At 39.3% G+C, this 15,474-nt stretch overlaps 1 long non-coding RNA gene across 6 annotated transcripts in view; it reads right to left on the bottom strand.

The window, feature by feature from the left end:
- Positions 1–4,187: 4,187 nt before the first annotated feature.
- LOC135450307 (uncharacterized) overlaps positions 4,188–15,474 on the bottom strand; it is a 22,568-nt gene continuing 11,281 nt past the window's right edge. The window contains exons 1-5 of one of the 6 annotated variants that reach the window (XR_010441009.1): positions 10,196–10,290; positions 9,768–9,830; positions 7,880–8,037; positions 7,295–7,417; positions 4,188–6,690 (exon numbers count right to left, since the gene is read on the bottom strand). This is a non-coding gene — a long non-coding RNA (uncharacterized LOC135450307). Of the gene's footprint in view, positions 6,691–7,294; positions 7,418–7,879; positions 8,038–9,767; positions 9,831–10,195; positions 10,291–15,474 lie in introns of those variants that run through there. The other 5 variants (XR_010441007.1, XR_010441012.1, XR_010441010.1 and 2 more) reach the window with 5 other exon arrangements.

Raw genomic sequence — 15,474 nt, 5'->3', positions numbered from 1 at the left:
CAGGAGCAGCACATTATCTAAAAACAGGCTCACACAACATGCTTGTGTGGACATCAGAAACTAATCTTTGAAATGGTCCCTGATGAGGGCTGGGTTGGCCTGAGTGCCTTCTGAAAGTGTTCCAATTCCTCCTTTGCATCCGGTGTGTGTTTATTGGAGAAAGAATAAGGCCTCGTTTAAATTCTGCACATGCATTTGCACCGTGACCTTTTTAGCTGTTACCTCATGGCTATATCTGAAATTGGTAATAAAATGCAGCTCAGGCTAAAGAACTGCTAGGTGATTTTACACAACTATAATTTTACACTCTCAAAAGGCAGAATATGTAATTCCTTAAGCCACACACGGGAACTCGGTGATACTGGGCTGGATTTTTTGCTTTCAAAGCCAACACTGTGTGAATAAAGCCAACTCTGTACAACAATACAAATAATGAGTTAAACAGATATGCACAGATCCTGATCCTGTGAGAAACCCAAGTGAAGCCCCACTGAAATGAGGATGCTGCAGCATTACAGGTATAAACATCTCCCACAACAGAGAATTGGGCATCTTAGTGGTTTTGTATTTACCTATAACTCTCACAGAAGTGTTTCTGAAGTCTCCCAAATCTGACACGCTTCCAACAATTTCCAAGACATCCTATTCATATCTGAAAAAATACCACAGAACAATGTAATGACTAACAGTGAGAGGGAACCTTGAAAACTATTATTATAATTGCACTCTAGTTTTTCCTATACTGTTTTATTGCCTTCCATTGTTCTGATTTTAAGACTCCAGCAAGGAGCCTTTGAATTAAGTGGTGGCCACATGCAAAGGAAGCCAGAATATAAAAACTCAATATTTAATGTCACTCTGCTTGCCTGTAAAGTCCACCCAGACCGGGCTACTGCTGCACACAAAGAGCTCAGTGGGGCTCTCCCCAGGCACAGGTTCAACTTCAGTGACCCAAGAGTGCAGATATCACAGAATTATCAGAGGAACATGGAATGGTTTGGGTTGGAAGGGAGGAAGGGACCTTAAAAATCACCTTGTTCCATCCCCTGCAATAGGCAGGGACAATTTCCAATATTCCAGGTTGCTCCAAGCCCTGTCCAGCCTGGCCTTGGACACTCCTAGGGATCCAGGAGCAGCCCCAGCTTCCTGGGCACCCTCACAGGGAGGAATTTCTTCCTAATATTCCATCTAACCCCGTCCTTCTTCAGCGTAAGGCCATCCCCTCTGTCCTACCACTATTTCTGATCATTGCCAATAGTCCCTTTCAACCTTCTTGTAAGGTAAAACTATTTCAAAATTTTCCCAAAGAGGTGAACAATCAAATCCCTGTTCCTTGTTTAAACAGAAGAACAGAGCATGGTGAAAAAGGCATTCAAAACCAGATTCTGGAACACTCACACTGTGCTATCAAATCAAGTCATGGCTATGGTCCTAACCCCTAAAAAGTGCCAAGAGGTGCTTAAAACCTAAAAAGACCTAGCAGAAAGGTGGAGGTACAGCAAAGCAGCAAGATATTTGCCACAGGAGCTACCCACAGGTATCCTAAATTCCCCACTCCCTGTGCACCTGCAGGGAAGGAAATACAGATCTGTATTTCAGAGCTGACAGCAATTGCCACCCATGCAGGTCCTGGGGTGGGATTTAAACTACAGGCACACTTTGTAACTGCATCAGCATCTTGCTTTCCCACTGCACATTTATTTATTTCAGCTGGCAGCAGTCTCCCTGTCCAGATTTGTAGTGGCACAATACATCGGGAAAACACTTCAGAGTTCAAGTTTGGGTTTCAGTTTAGCAATTAACACCAGTGTAACAAAGCCCTTAAGCGTTTCTAGCACCTCCACTGATCTGAGAAGTACCACTACTAGTAACCCTTAGGCAAGAAAACACACTGAATCTGGATAATTCTGAGTTTGCAGGCAGTTCCCCATGAATCAGTGCAGATATTGTAGTGGTAGAGATGCCTAGATTTGGTGTTAGATTTTACCTATATTTATGTATTGTTGGTTTATAACTGTAGCAAACCAATCATGGAAGATCCCTCCCAGCATCACTTACATGGATGCGAAATTTCTAAGTACAAATGTTGCACAAAACATTTCTATTAATGCAAACAACAATCTCCAAAAGCATATCAGATAGTTACCACACTTACCTCATCTATTACAATTTTCATAGGCAACAAAACCAAAAGGGATCTTCTGGGTAATCAAATCCATCACACTATCAAATTCAGTTTGTAATTGCTTTCCTAAACTGCTCCTTGTTCACCTTAGAGCAGTAGTTTTTGTATTTGGGAACATCATCTTTCAAATGGCTAAAAGATTTCCACTCTGTTTGTGATCTGTTTAAATCTGTTCCACATTTTTCGTGCCTACGCTGCCTTTTGGCTCAAACACATCCCTGTGAGCACATCCAGAAATAAAATTGGTGTAGGTGAACGATCACTCAACCTGCATAAGAATAAATCTGAGCTGTAGGTGTGCTGGGATTTCAGCTCATGCTTCGTCCCTGGGCTCACCTCAGCCTTGGGATGGTATTTCCTGGCTGGTGTAAATGTGAGATTAGAGCACCTCCAGAAGGAGCAGATCCACAGGCAAGTCCCCCCATCCACCTCTGCCACATCAGGTCCTGCATCAGGGAAACTTTAGGTGTGCTAATTCCACTTATTTCTCATTGAAACCCATCACCGTGAAGAAAATCATTTATCTAGCTCCAGTTCCAGCATTTGCTCACTTTTCCAGACTCAAATAATTTAATTTATTTAAGTGTTGCCATCAGAAAAAAAAGTTTTCAAACAAACAAGTGTCCATCAGGCTTGTGTTATTGACTCTCTGAAAATGTTTCTTAAAACATCTCACATTTCCTTCCTCTTCATCTGTAAAATCTGATTGCACAAAGATTCTCCTGACCCAACAACCTGTTGATTTTAACAACTTCTAAAGCTTCTCACTTTGGGGAACACCTTTATCTCTAGGTTATTTTATTTTAGAAATTAATTCCTGAGATGACATTCATAAGAATACAGCAGTATATTTGAAAATACCTTAAATTCTGAAAGCACCCATAGGTCTTTGTTTCTGTCAAACTTCATTATATTTTTTGCTGTTTTGCCTTTTAAAAGCAAACCCACTATGTTTTAATGAAATAATATTACTAAAATTTTTAATATATATTCTAAGTATTTAATATATATTCTATATATTGCAAGTATTCAACTGACCCTCTGAAAATGTTTCTTAAAACATCTCCCATTTCCTTCCTCTGCATCTGTAAAATCTGATTGCACAAAGATTTTCTTGACCAAACAACTTGTTGATTTTAACAACTTTTAAAGCTTCTCACTTTGGGGAACACCTTTATCTGTAAGTTATTTTATTTTAGAAATTAATTCCTGATGTGACATTTTAGTAGATGTATTCATAAGAATACAGTAGTATTTTTAGTATTTTTTAAAAATAGCTTAAATTCTGAAAGCACCTGTAGATCTTTGTTTTTGTCAAACTCCATTATATTGTTTGTTGTTTTGCCCTTCAAAAGCAAACCCACTATACTTTAATGAAATTATAATTCTAAATTTTTTAATATATAATCTAAGTATTCAATTTGTTTAAAGTGCTCATGAGGGTTTTTTACCCCTAGAGGTGACTCATTCTTCCTTTTTTATCAAATTATTCTATAGATTTTCAATACATTCGTGCAGGATCAAGTCTGATCTAAACAGTGGGTATTTTTGCAATTTCATTAAGAAATACAGAATGGAAGTGACTTTCTTATTCTCTGTCAAGGCAGAACAGTTTCCAGATTTTCTTTTTGTTAACACAGAAAAATTAAAATATCCGTTGTCTTTACATTAATTCCTAATTTCCATATTAAAATGTTTCTGCTATTGTAGAACAATATTAAGGCAAAATAATAGATTTTAAATGACAAAAACCTCCTTCAAACCTCACCATAATGTCTCAGCTCATTGGGAACAATCTTCTCCACAGTGTGATATTGATAGTTGGATTCCAGATTAATATTCATCTGTAAAATAAGCACCAAAGGTCATAATCTGGCTCCTGATGGGGATCCTGGACTTCTCCTGGTGTCCTGAACATCCAGACTGCCACATCTGGAGCTTGACAATGTCATATGCCCAAATACAGTTATAATCCCAAAATTTCCCCAGTCTTTCTGATTTATTTTTTTTCAGCATGAAGAAGTGCAAACAATTTTATATCAAATGGGAAGAATATTTTTTTTTCAATTTAAAATGACAACTCACTCAAAATATTATTCAAATACATGTGGAAAAAGCTTTCCAAAACACTCTCCCGTCACAAACGATGACATTTATTTTGAGTGGAATGACTTCTTCTCTTTACCCAGAAATTATGGCTTAATTTTTATAGCTCCAAAATATTATTTTTTAAGTTTTAATGAAGCAAACATTAGAAAAGTCTCTTTTTAATTGTTAGAAAACAAACAAAATTTTTACAGTTCTATCTCTTTTTTAGTCGCAGGGTAAAATGCTCCTTTTACACATCTTTAATTGATAATTATAAAGCAATGAGAGCAGGTGAAGAGAGAGGAGGTGGAGAAAAAAGGAAATTACATTGGCTTAATTGAAGAGGGTATTTATTATTCTATTACTATAGTTTAGGCATCCTGGAGTGAATTGTGGCAGATGCTTCACAAAACCAAGCAGGGACACAATCTCCAGAAGCCACCAGTAAAATCTCTTATTTTTACAAAATCCCTCCAGCCCAGAGCAGATTTTAAGCTGGGAACACACCAAAAACACCAAAAGCAAAGTTTATTACTAAGACTGGTCCCTACTACAGAAAAGAAAATAGGAACTTTTTAAAAAGGTTTTGCCACAAACATGGATCCCCTCATCATGTTTTTACCCCAAGCTCCCTTGGTGTTGCAGCAACAAGCAGTGATTTGGGACGTGAACCCTCAAACCCTGCCCAAGAATTCCCAAAAATTCAATAAAAACTGACTCAGAATAAAATACTAACTATTTCCCCCCATATAACTTAATAATGCCTTCTTATACTTTTCATGGTTTAGTGTGTTTATCAGTAAATAAGTAAAATTAACAAAAATATTAAATGGTATGTTTTTAGTAGCGCATCTTGCCCTGAAACAATTACATGAAGCAGGGTAAGGTGAAACCACTTCCATTATTTTCCATTTTAAAAAAATTTGAAAAATTTTCCTTAAATGTCACCAAGAAAAGGTCCAAAGCAAGAAAAAGGTTTGATCCTGATTGTTCTTTGAAGTGTTTAATCTCAAAAATTGTAAAATCATGAAACAGCTTTCTCTGCAGCCATAGGTGCACATTCTCAGGTAGATCTTTGTGCTGTAACTCAAACATTAAAATTTTCTGCTCTCAAATCACCACGTGTGTGTTGCAGATCACGTACACGGTGCATTCTACAAATGAGGGCAGAAAAATCCAAAGTTCAGGTGTTCCAGGTGGAGAAACAACAGTAGCTGCAAAACATCATCATCCAAACTTCAGAGGATCATTTTCAACTCAAATTCTACACAAGGTTTTACCCCAAATCAATTGGTTACCTCAAATATACCTCAAAAAAATCACATATGGACCAGCCATGGCTTGTAGCAATTATCTTTTCCATAATTTTAAAGATGACCTGTAACACCTCATGTACTTCCCAAATATTGAAAACCAGAAAGTTTTCTGTTCCCAAACTTGAAATTTTGCTTATAAAAATTAAAATGATTTGTTATATTTTTTAAAATTTAATTTCTCAAACCTTTTGCATATTGGAAAATCTATCATCATTCTTTGCCACAGAATTTCAGTTTTGACCAAATTATTACTTCTGGGTGAAAAAGCTTTAAGGCATTTGGTTAGCTGTATAGGTTATAAAAGCCATGTGAGTTCTTCCCATAAGCAAAGTCCAGCTTCCATACATGACCATTTTCCATGGAGCACTCTCCACTCATCTAAAACATAAAACTTTCCAAACCAAGAACATATTTCACTGACAATTTTCAATGCTCCAGACTGTTGAAAGAAGATACTTTCCTGCCACGTTCCGTGTCATCCCTACTTATTCACAGTGACAGTGGGATTTTACAGTCTAGAGAAAAACTTAGTTTACGTGGTCTGGAGTCTGCTCAGAAAGATGTTAAAACCAAGAAGGTTAGAAGAGGAATTGGAAAAATTCCAAATAGGTGAAGAGGAATTTGTGCAAGCGATGAGGAGCGATGATTCCACAGCGCTCCTCCACGCCGCAAAGCTCAGCTCGAGGTTTGCCGCACGTGAATCGAAGAAATCCAGAGTCAGGATCTCCTGATCATCCCTGACAACTGGAGAAGGAGACAGAGCAGTCCTGGGGCACGTGCTTGGATGCGATTGCACATCCACAAGCGCTGGAGACGATAAACAGAAGAGCAGTGCAAAAATACACTGTGGTTGGCAGCTGTGGGTGAGGAGGAACTCTTGGCACACCCGAGCACAGAAGCTGTGGTGGAGGAGGATGACTTACCCAGGAGCTGCTTGTTTGTAACTTTGACAAGTGTTTTCTTTCAACGTGGATGATGTGCTCGAGCTAAATGTATTGTTACACCCAGATTGACAGCTCACATTTCCAGTGCTGTCCTTTTAACTCACGAGCAGCGGGAGTGTGATGGAAATCTCGTGGCAGCAACACTTTTAGCAGAACTCTGTGGAGGAAATATTTCCTGAAACATTTTGCCCAGCTTGGATGCACCAACTGAAATACAAACAGCCAGCCCAGGATGAGAAGGTGATGTGATGGGAAAGCACATCACAACCACTGTCCCCTGAAAATTGTGAAAGATGTGGTGGCCAACAGGGCAAAGATATTGACAATTATTTTGACATACTTAATATGAGTTCAGCTGCTGTCCCACACACTTTTGAAGTGTGGTAAAAATCAGATTAAATATTCCAAGATCCATTTTCCTAATCAAAGTCATCTGACCAACAACTTAGATCCACTTAGAGCCTCCAAGCCTGCACAGACACCACAGTGGAATTCTTCTGCACAATGAGGGCTTCACCAGAGTGGATCTCTGATATCCACACAGTCAGGAAAAAAAAAATCCAATAGACTCCAAATAAGCTTCCCAAAATCCCTCCTGAACAGTGCTGGGCTTCACTTGGGCAATGCCCTCTCTGATAAGAATGGCTGACCCAAGGTCCTGACTAATTATGGATATTAAGGGTCCAATATAATTTTCCAAGCACAGACACCTGAGCACTAAGTCCTGGCCAAACACCAATTTGGAAAATTATTTTGCCTACCTAAAAGTCCCCGTTTTCATCAGAATTCTTCATTTCCAAAGCTGTTCTGCAGTGCTGTTGAGTGCTGCTAAACAGCTGCAATATCTCGCCCCAGAGATGGCTGCATTTCTGTGGTGGGTGATGCTATCCAAAGAGTTTGAATATCAGTTTAATCACTTTGGCATCCTCCAGGAACAAAGTCACTATTTAAATGTAAGATTATTGTAGAGAATAAAATTGTCAATAAATGTAGTAATGTCTATCTCTAACTATAAGCAATTAGAGAGCTGATCTCCAGCTCTCAAAAAATAACACCAGATGGTATTTTTCAGAAAAGTCAAATGTAGAATATTATATTTTTTTGCATTTTTCAGTACATCATGATGGCAAATAATATTATGTGAATCCTGCAAGTACAAGAAAAATCTGCAAGTATAACATTCTTCTCTTCCAGCGAACATCCTGTGAATTCATAAATATTTACATTTTGCAAGTTATAATTATGTAGCACTGGAGAGAAAAAAAAAAAGAGTGACTGTACATACAAGTTTATAAAAGAACATTCATAAATTAAAAATGTGCATTGTTCTGAAAAATGATACCTACTGTGTTTTTTGTGTCAGCCTGTCAAACCACAGGGTACCTTCCAACCTCTCCCTCAGCTGGGAAAAAATTAGACTTTTAGGTCTGAACAACTATTGATCTTAGTGTTGTTACTATTAATAGTTTTAAATCATTATTTGTGAATTCATCGCTGGAGAGATCTGTTAAAGCAACAAGAAAAGTTTGTATTGCAACAGGGATAATGCTCCCACACAAGCTGACAAACACAGATGCACTCCAAAACTTTTGGAATTTTGTGAAAAAACCCTCACCCACTTGCCTAGATTCAGACAGTTCAGTGCTATCCTGTCACTGGGTTTTTTTGGTGTTTCTTTTTTTTTAATTGGAATTTTGTATAGTTTTCCTGTTGCTGCAATTTATGTACTAAAGGATAATTTTAGTGTTAATGAATCTGAGCTGCAGGAGAGTCCTGGAGCTGAGATTTCAGTTGCAAGAACATCATTTTCTCAGCAACCAGCAAAAACTATTCATTGAAGACTATTTTTATTGAAGGAATTTTACCATTTTTGTTCATGAATAATCCATGAACAGATGTTGATTTTTACAAGTTCAGTTGTTATTTGAAATTGTTTGAATACTTTATACAAACATATTGCAACCTCTGGGTTATTTGTATTTTTTTTGTTGTTCTATTACAATGTTCAACTATTCATTGTGAGATAGATTGCCTCCTCATGCAAATAAATCCTTACCAATGTAAAAAAAAAAAATAAAATGGTTGGACAGGTGACCTAGGTGTATTATTCATGATGTAAATTCTTTAGGGAAAAAAAAAAAATAAATTACTTTATGACCAGAAAAATCAGCTTTTGCAAATAGGAAAAAAGAAAGGAGAAAATTATTTGTACAAATGCTTAATACTGGCTGTAGGATGGTCAATCCCTCTGAGTGTTCTTATCAAAGTAAAAACTGTGCACAACCATTCATGCAAATAGATAAGGATTTCTGAATATGGGAGTTGCTTTGATATCTTAATTAATAGCTGTGGAATCACCTTTCACTCTCTCTCTAAAGTATTTGTTCAGCTGCATTGTTGAGATAAAAACAAAAACCACGGTGGCAGCACCTTCCTCTTGTAGGTGTCTCCAACCTGGGCTGCATTTCCATTTTCCCTGGGCTCTTCCCCTGCAGGCAAATCGTGCATTTCCTGCTCTTCCCTCTTCTCCAACATGCCAAATTTGCATCCACACCAGACAGTTTATCACAGGAGAAGCCTGTGAACACAGCAGGCGACTTTTCAACCGTAATTTTTACCTTGTTAGCTTATGCAATATTACCCTAATTCCAAACAAATGATGCCACATCTTCCAAGAAGAGGGAAGTCACCAGAAAAAGGTTTCCAAGCCTGATTTAAGCATCCAAACCTGAAGTCCTTTCACCTAACATGAATCCTTCCCCCTTATCCTTGAGTTAGAACCCTTTTAGGTGCCTTCCTGGCACTCCTGACAGGCATTTATTGAAAAGTTTATTATTTATTGGAGCTGCAACCTCCTGGCTTTCATGGAGCCATTTAGGTTGGAAAAACATCTAAGGTCGTAAAATCCAAGTATTTTTCCGACCATCTGTGGGAAATTTACATAAAAATAACTGACCAAACTATGCTGATCTTCAAGTCCATGTTCTGGGAAGCGATTAACTTTTCTGAGAAACTACATTGAAATAAAAGGAAAGGTTGTCAGTAGGAGCATGGGGACAGAGAGGTGCTGGCTGTCCAGATTATTGAATAATTATTGAATAATTTGGAAATTATGAATAATATTGAATAATTATGATATTATTGAATAATTATGAATAATTATTGAATAATTATTGAATAATTTGGGGGAGGCAGGTGGAAAGGTTGGTGGGATGTTTTCATTATTTCTGTTACCTTTCAGAGCTGGTTCTTCACAGGATCTGAAACACCTGAAGCTGGCTGATGGCTGCGAGGAGCCTGGAGTGACAGCAGAAGGGGAAATGGCTCCAGGTGAAAGACAGTACTTTTAAATTGGGAATATTGGATATTAGGAAGGAATTTCTGCCTGGAAGGGTGAGGAGCTGCCCAGAGAAGCTGTGGCTGTCCCTGGATCCCTGGAAGTGCCCAAGGCCAGGTTGGACAGGGCTTGGAGCAGCCTGGGATAATGAAAGTTGACCCTGCCCATGGCAGGGGTGGGATGGGATGACCTTAAAGGCCCATTCCAGCCCAGAACCTTCCACAACTCTGTGATTTTGCTCTTGGGCACCACCCAACACCCCTGACAGCCAGAGAGGAAAACTTAAAACTCAAATTATGAGCAAAGCAGAGATTTTTATTTATACCTGCAAACCACATGGAGCTTGTTCCGTTTCTATTTAATGCTTGGGCAGTTGGCAACATTCTCTGTGAGGCCACCATGAAATTTTTATCCCGGATTCTTTCCCTCTACAGCATCTTCATGGAAGCTGCAAACCAAGCCACCAGTCCAGGTATGTTTATATGTAATATTTCAGCCTCTCCAATGCACTAATCCCCATAGTTGACAGCACTTATGTTGCAATGACCTGCAGTCATCTGATCAACTTTCTGAATACTTACCAGCTATAATCAAATATATTCTCTTCTCTTATTTGAGCAAATCAAACAGAAATTGAATACATTTTTTTTATGAACACTAGCAATATGTTCTCTTCTCTGATAATTTTGACATTAAAATTCCATTTTAATAATCCCATCCTTCAGGCTTTGCAGACTCTTAAGGTATTAAAGCAAAAATTATCCTAAGCAGTTAGATTATAATGTATTTAAAGATTAGACATTTCATGTTGAATATTAACTGCTCCACTTCCCAGGGAAAAAAATGATGCAGGTTTTTTTTCCCTTGTATAATTTATACATTTTTGATAGGTTGACTATACAAAGTTCAAACCTTTTATGAAAAAATACTACCAAATATACTCATAGTTCTGCATTGTATTAAAAAGCTGTATATAAAGGTATGAGAAAACATTTCTGCTGACATCATTAACATAATTTGATCCCTCAGAAATGGGAAAAATGGCTGTTCCACCTCAATGCAGCCTATCAGGCTTCTGAGCCGAGACAAGATAATAAAATATTTGCAGTCTAAGGAAATTTTATTTACACATCATAAAAGACAGGTCACACATTTGGACTTAAGGTTTCATAATTGTGTAAAATGGAGAAGCATTAGTAAATTACTCTGAAACAAAGCAAATTATACCAAAAAAAAGGAATAAAAGAAAATTAGCTAATTCATAAGTATTTCAGGTATTTGTCTAAATAATTTCAATTCTTTATGAACACTCCCCATCCCTGGAAGTGTCCTAGGCCAGGTTGGATGGAGATCTGAGCACCCTGGAAGGTGCCTCTGGTTGTGGCAGGGGTGGAACTTGATGGGTTTTAAGGTCCCTTTCAAACCAAATCATTCTGGAATGCTACGAATGCCCAAACACAGGTCTGAAATCAGAATAATCATTTAGCCACAGCTCCTGACATGGACATTGTCCCCTCACCACTTGCTGAGCAAAACTTCCTGTACAGCAAGAGTAAAATCTCCTGCTTTAAACTCATCCACTGCATTGTTCTAAAACAGCTTCTTTACATGGAAAAACCTTCACCTTCAGAGAAAAAAAAAACAAAAACAAAATCGCAAAAAACCCCAAAAAAACCCAAAAAACAAACAAGAAAACCCAAACAAAACAACCAAAAACAAAACAACAAAAACACCCTAGACCAAAAAAAAAAAAAAACATCCAAGATTTCTTCTTAGAATTTTCACTTCTGAGTTTTCTGAATTTTCACACTTGCAGTGTGGTTCAAAAAGACACCCACCCCGCCAGCTCCCCCAGCAGCAGAGGGACCTGTGGAGCCCCTCCAGAGCTTCCCCTCCTCCAGGCAGCAGCACAGGGTGTTTCTCCTCTCTTTCTATAAACAAAAAAATTGTTTACGGGGGGAAAACCCTGTGGTCCAAAGGGATCTTTTTTCCATTTGTGGGTAAGCAACAGCAGAGACAGCCTTTGTTTCCACACTGACACCATAAATACACACCCTTTCCTGTGCTATTACTTCTTCATTTTTTAACAATGTGCTTGTGCTATTAGAAGTGTATTTTGGGTTATTTCTGTGGAACATTTCACATCTTTTCTCTTTGTCCTTTTGCCTTGCCCTTCAGTTTTGACCGTGATGGATCTAAGCATATTTAGGACATTAAGGGCAAACTAAATTGTTGTTTATACAGTTAAATGTAAAAAGCATAATGGTAGGGTAGTGTCTATATCCTGGAAAATAAGTACACTTGTCTGATTTTTATTACACATCTTCTCTCCTGATGTGTACTGAGTAAATTGTGGGGTCTCTGCTGAAAATGCAGCATGAAAGTTTAATTTGTCTGCAGGATCTGTCAACCTGAGCATGCACTGAGCAACTGAAAACAAAGAGAGAACACTTGAGCTTGAGGAGAGGCACTCTAAGAATGCCTTGATGAAATCTGTGCCACCACAGGGCAGGGATGGACACGGGAGATCTCAATCACCAACAGCCTGAACCTGGCATCAGCATCTGCCCAGCTTTGCAGGGGCATTGCCCCCCTGAGGTAGGAGCCGAGAGGGAATCCCAGACTGGTTTGGGTGGGAAAGGACCTTAAAGCCACCCCCAGCCATGGGTTGGGACATCTTCCACTATCCCAGGCTGCTCCAAGCCCTGTCCAACCCGGCCTTGGGCACCTCCAGGGATGGGACAGCCGCAGCTGCTCTGGGCACCCTGTGCTGGTGCGTCACAGACATCTTTTATGGAAAATCCTTTCCTTAGGGTTTTTCCTCCTGAGAAGCCTCAGGAACAAAATGCAAACAATGGTTATCTGCTGCTGTGGGATGCAACAGGTGCATCTGTGATTGGGCTCATGGTGTTGTTTCTAATTAATGGCCAATCACAGTCAGCTGGCTTGGACAGAGAGCCGAGCCACAAACCTTTGTTATCATTCCTTCTTATCCTATTCTTAGCTAACCTTCTGATGAAACCTTTTCTTCTATTCTTTTAGTATAGTTTTAATGTAATATAGATCATAAAATAATAAATCAGCCTTCTGAAACGTGGAGTCAGATCCTCATCTCTTCCCTCATCCTTCCATCCTCACATCCATATGAACACCGTCACACTGGTGCCTCATCACCCTCACAGGGAGGAATTTCCTCCTAATATCTCATTTAAACTCTGCTCAAAGCCTTGTCCAAGCCTCCCTTGACTTCTGGAAATTTTCCTACAGGAATTCCTGTGAAGTCTGGAGCCGAGGAGCCAGCAGGGAGTTTTCCAAGCAAGACACACAAGTCTGGTGGCCTGTGCGTGCAAGGGCTGCTAATCCAGCCCCAGCTCCCTGAACTCACACACAGGCACTGCTCTGCCTGCCCAGATGTTTTCTGATTAATAATGAGGTCACCCCCAATGCCAAAAACACGGCCTTGTAGTTCTCCAATGCTCTTGGAAAGCCACCGAGTGTTTAAGGGGGATGAAAATTTTAAATACAACATAAGCATAAAACACAATAAATCAAATGAATTTGTTTAGATGAAAAGCACTTTTTTGTTTTTGTCAGCACAGCAACTGTATATTCCACAATTACTGTAATGTTTTCTGACATAAAACTGCTGTATCTGACCCAGGACTCTGGTTACACCCCTTCTTGCTTTACAAGATAGTTCTTAAGAAAATGTCAGTATTTTAACATTTCCAAGGCTAAAATAGAAAACAAAAAATACAAAATTGGAAAGGGATAGTACACACCATTACTATATCTGTTCCTTGGTCACTATCCCCCCCAAAAAATCATTGAGAAAAGAGTGAAAAACGCTCAATTATTTGAATTTCTGCCCCAAAATGATGGGAAAAGCTGCAAAGAAAACTGAAATGCCTGACCCTAAACAAACCAGAGGAGAGATGTGGCTGTGTCACAGTTCTGCTTTTCCCTTAAAAACTCTTGGCATCGCCCTCATGACCATTCCACTCTCCTGCTTTTGCTTTATATTTATAAAGTCATGCAACTTTCTATTTAACTATAAACAACTTCAAGAGCTCTAAAGCCCAGCCCCAAACAGCAGAGTAAGGCTCCTACCATAATTTTTTTGAGTCCCTAAAGGCAGAAAATGGGAAAGGGAGATTCCGGCAGATACCAAGGGCTGGTCCTACCCCACCCAGGGAAGCTGGAACTGGGGACCACGGAGCCATGGGAAAAGCAGCTCCTTTTCCAGGCTCATGCAGCACCACCTATGGACAAAAAGACTGCATTTCTCTGGAGTATTTGGGGATGGCAGAGTTTCTCCACCCTTGCTGCTCCCGCAGGATCGCGTGCGCCGCTGTTCCCGATGCCTGGATTGCCCGGGGAGCAGCAGGGCTGGAGGCACTTTGCATCCCTTTGATTTAATCCAGAAAGAAATCCTGAGAAACCAAAGAAGGTGCACGAGAGCGAGCGTCTGGCACTAAACTGCAAGGATCAAAGACCCAGAAAAGCGAGTTTTTGCATAAAAAGCCAGTCAGGTCCCGAGGCCTCTTCGCCCAGACCCAGGTGCCTCAATAAACAGTTTAATTTGGGGGGGTTTTCTGCTGTGGTGCTGTTCCATGAGATTGGAAATCACGCCATTGCTAAGAAATAACACCCTGAGTGTGCTTGTGGCTTTCCCAGCTCCTCCGGCACGTTCCAGGCTCCGCGTGGTGTTGGGAGCCTGCGGAACCCCAGCACCGCAATCTGGGACTCGCCACCATAAACGGCTTTGGAACAGGGCTGCACACAAGAATTTCAGACTTTGGGGTTTTTAAACTGTGTTCCTCTGCTTACAAGAGAGAATCTTGAGAATGTGAAGTGCATCACACAAGGATTGATATCTGCCAGTTCCCAGAGAGTATGGAATGAGTTGTGCCTTGGGATGCGAGGCATCCCGTTCTCCTCGGTGCTGAACCTAAAAGTGACAACTTTCAGCACTGTGAGGAGTGAAAGTGGGAGTACAGAAAATAATTTTTAAAAAGAACAAAATTAATTTTGATTTTTATAGGGCATCCACTTTATAGAATATATTTTCATTTGTATTTCAGAAGGAAAATTTAGGGAAAAACCCCACAAAACCTCAATACATTTTCATATAAGAAGAAAAATTTAGGGAAATGCCCATAAAACTTTCCCACTATTATTTTCATTTGTATATCAGAAGAAAAATTAGAGAAAAACCCCACAAACCTCCTGAAACACACACAAAAAACCCTATGTCTGAGATGAAAATAAAGTCCTGGAATCTGACACTTTTTGCAGAATTTAGATGTGGCTTGATACAGAGCTAATACAAAAGAATGCCTCTTGAACTGAAATATTCTTGATGGACCTTTGTTCTACTGGCTGCTTTCCTAATTTGATTAATTGTAGAAATTTGGATGAGTGCAAGCTCAGAACATTTGGGGTTTTAAATGCAGGATTTTCTGTTGCACTTTATGCCAGTGAGTGATAATGACATATCTTGAACTTCAAAGGTGTCTAAGCAATTAGAGATTCTCAGCAAGAGAAAAACGCAGAGAGGAAAAACTAAAAAAAGAAAAAAAAAACTGGTTTTGAAAAGTATTC

This window comes from Zonotrichia leucophrys, chromosome 7 (genome assembly GCF_028769735.1).
Source record: "Zonotrichia leucophrys gambelii isolate GWCS_2022_RI chromosome 7, RI_Zleu_2.0, whole genome shotgun sequence".
Taxonomy (NCBI): domain Eukaryota; kingdom Metazoa; phylum Chordata; class Aves; order Passeriformes; family Passerellidae; genus Zonotrichia; species Zonotrichia leucophrys.
Note: the sequence above shows the minus strand (reverse complement) of the source record. Positions and strands in the feature narration are given on the sequence as shown.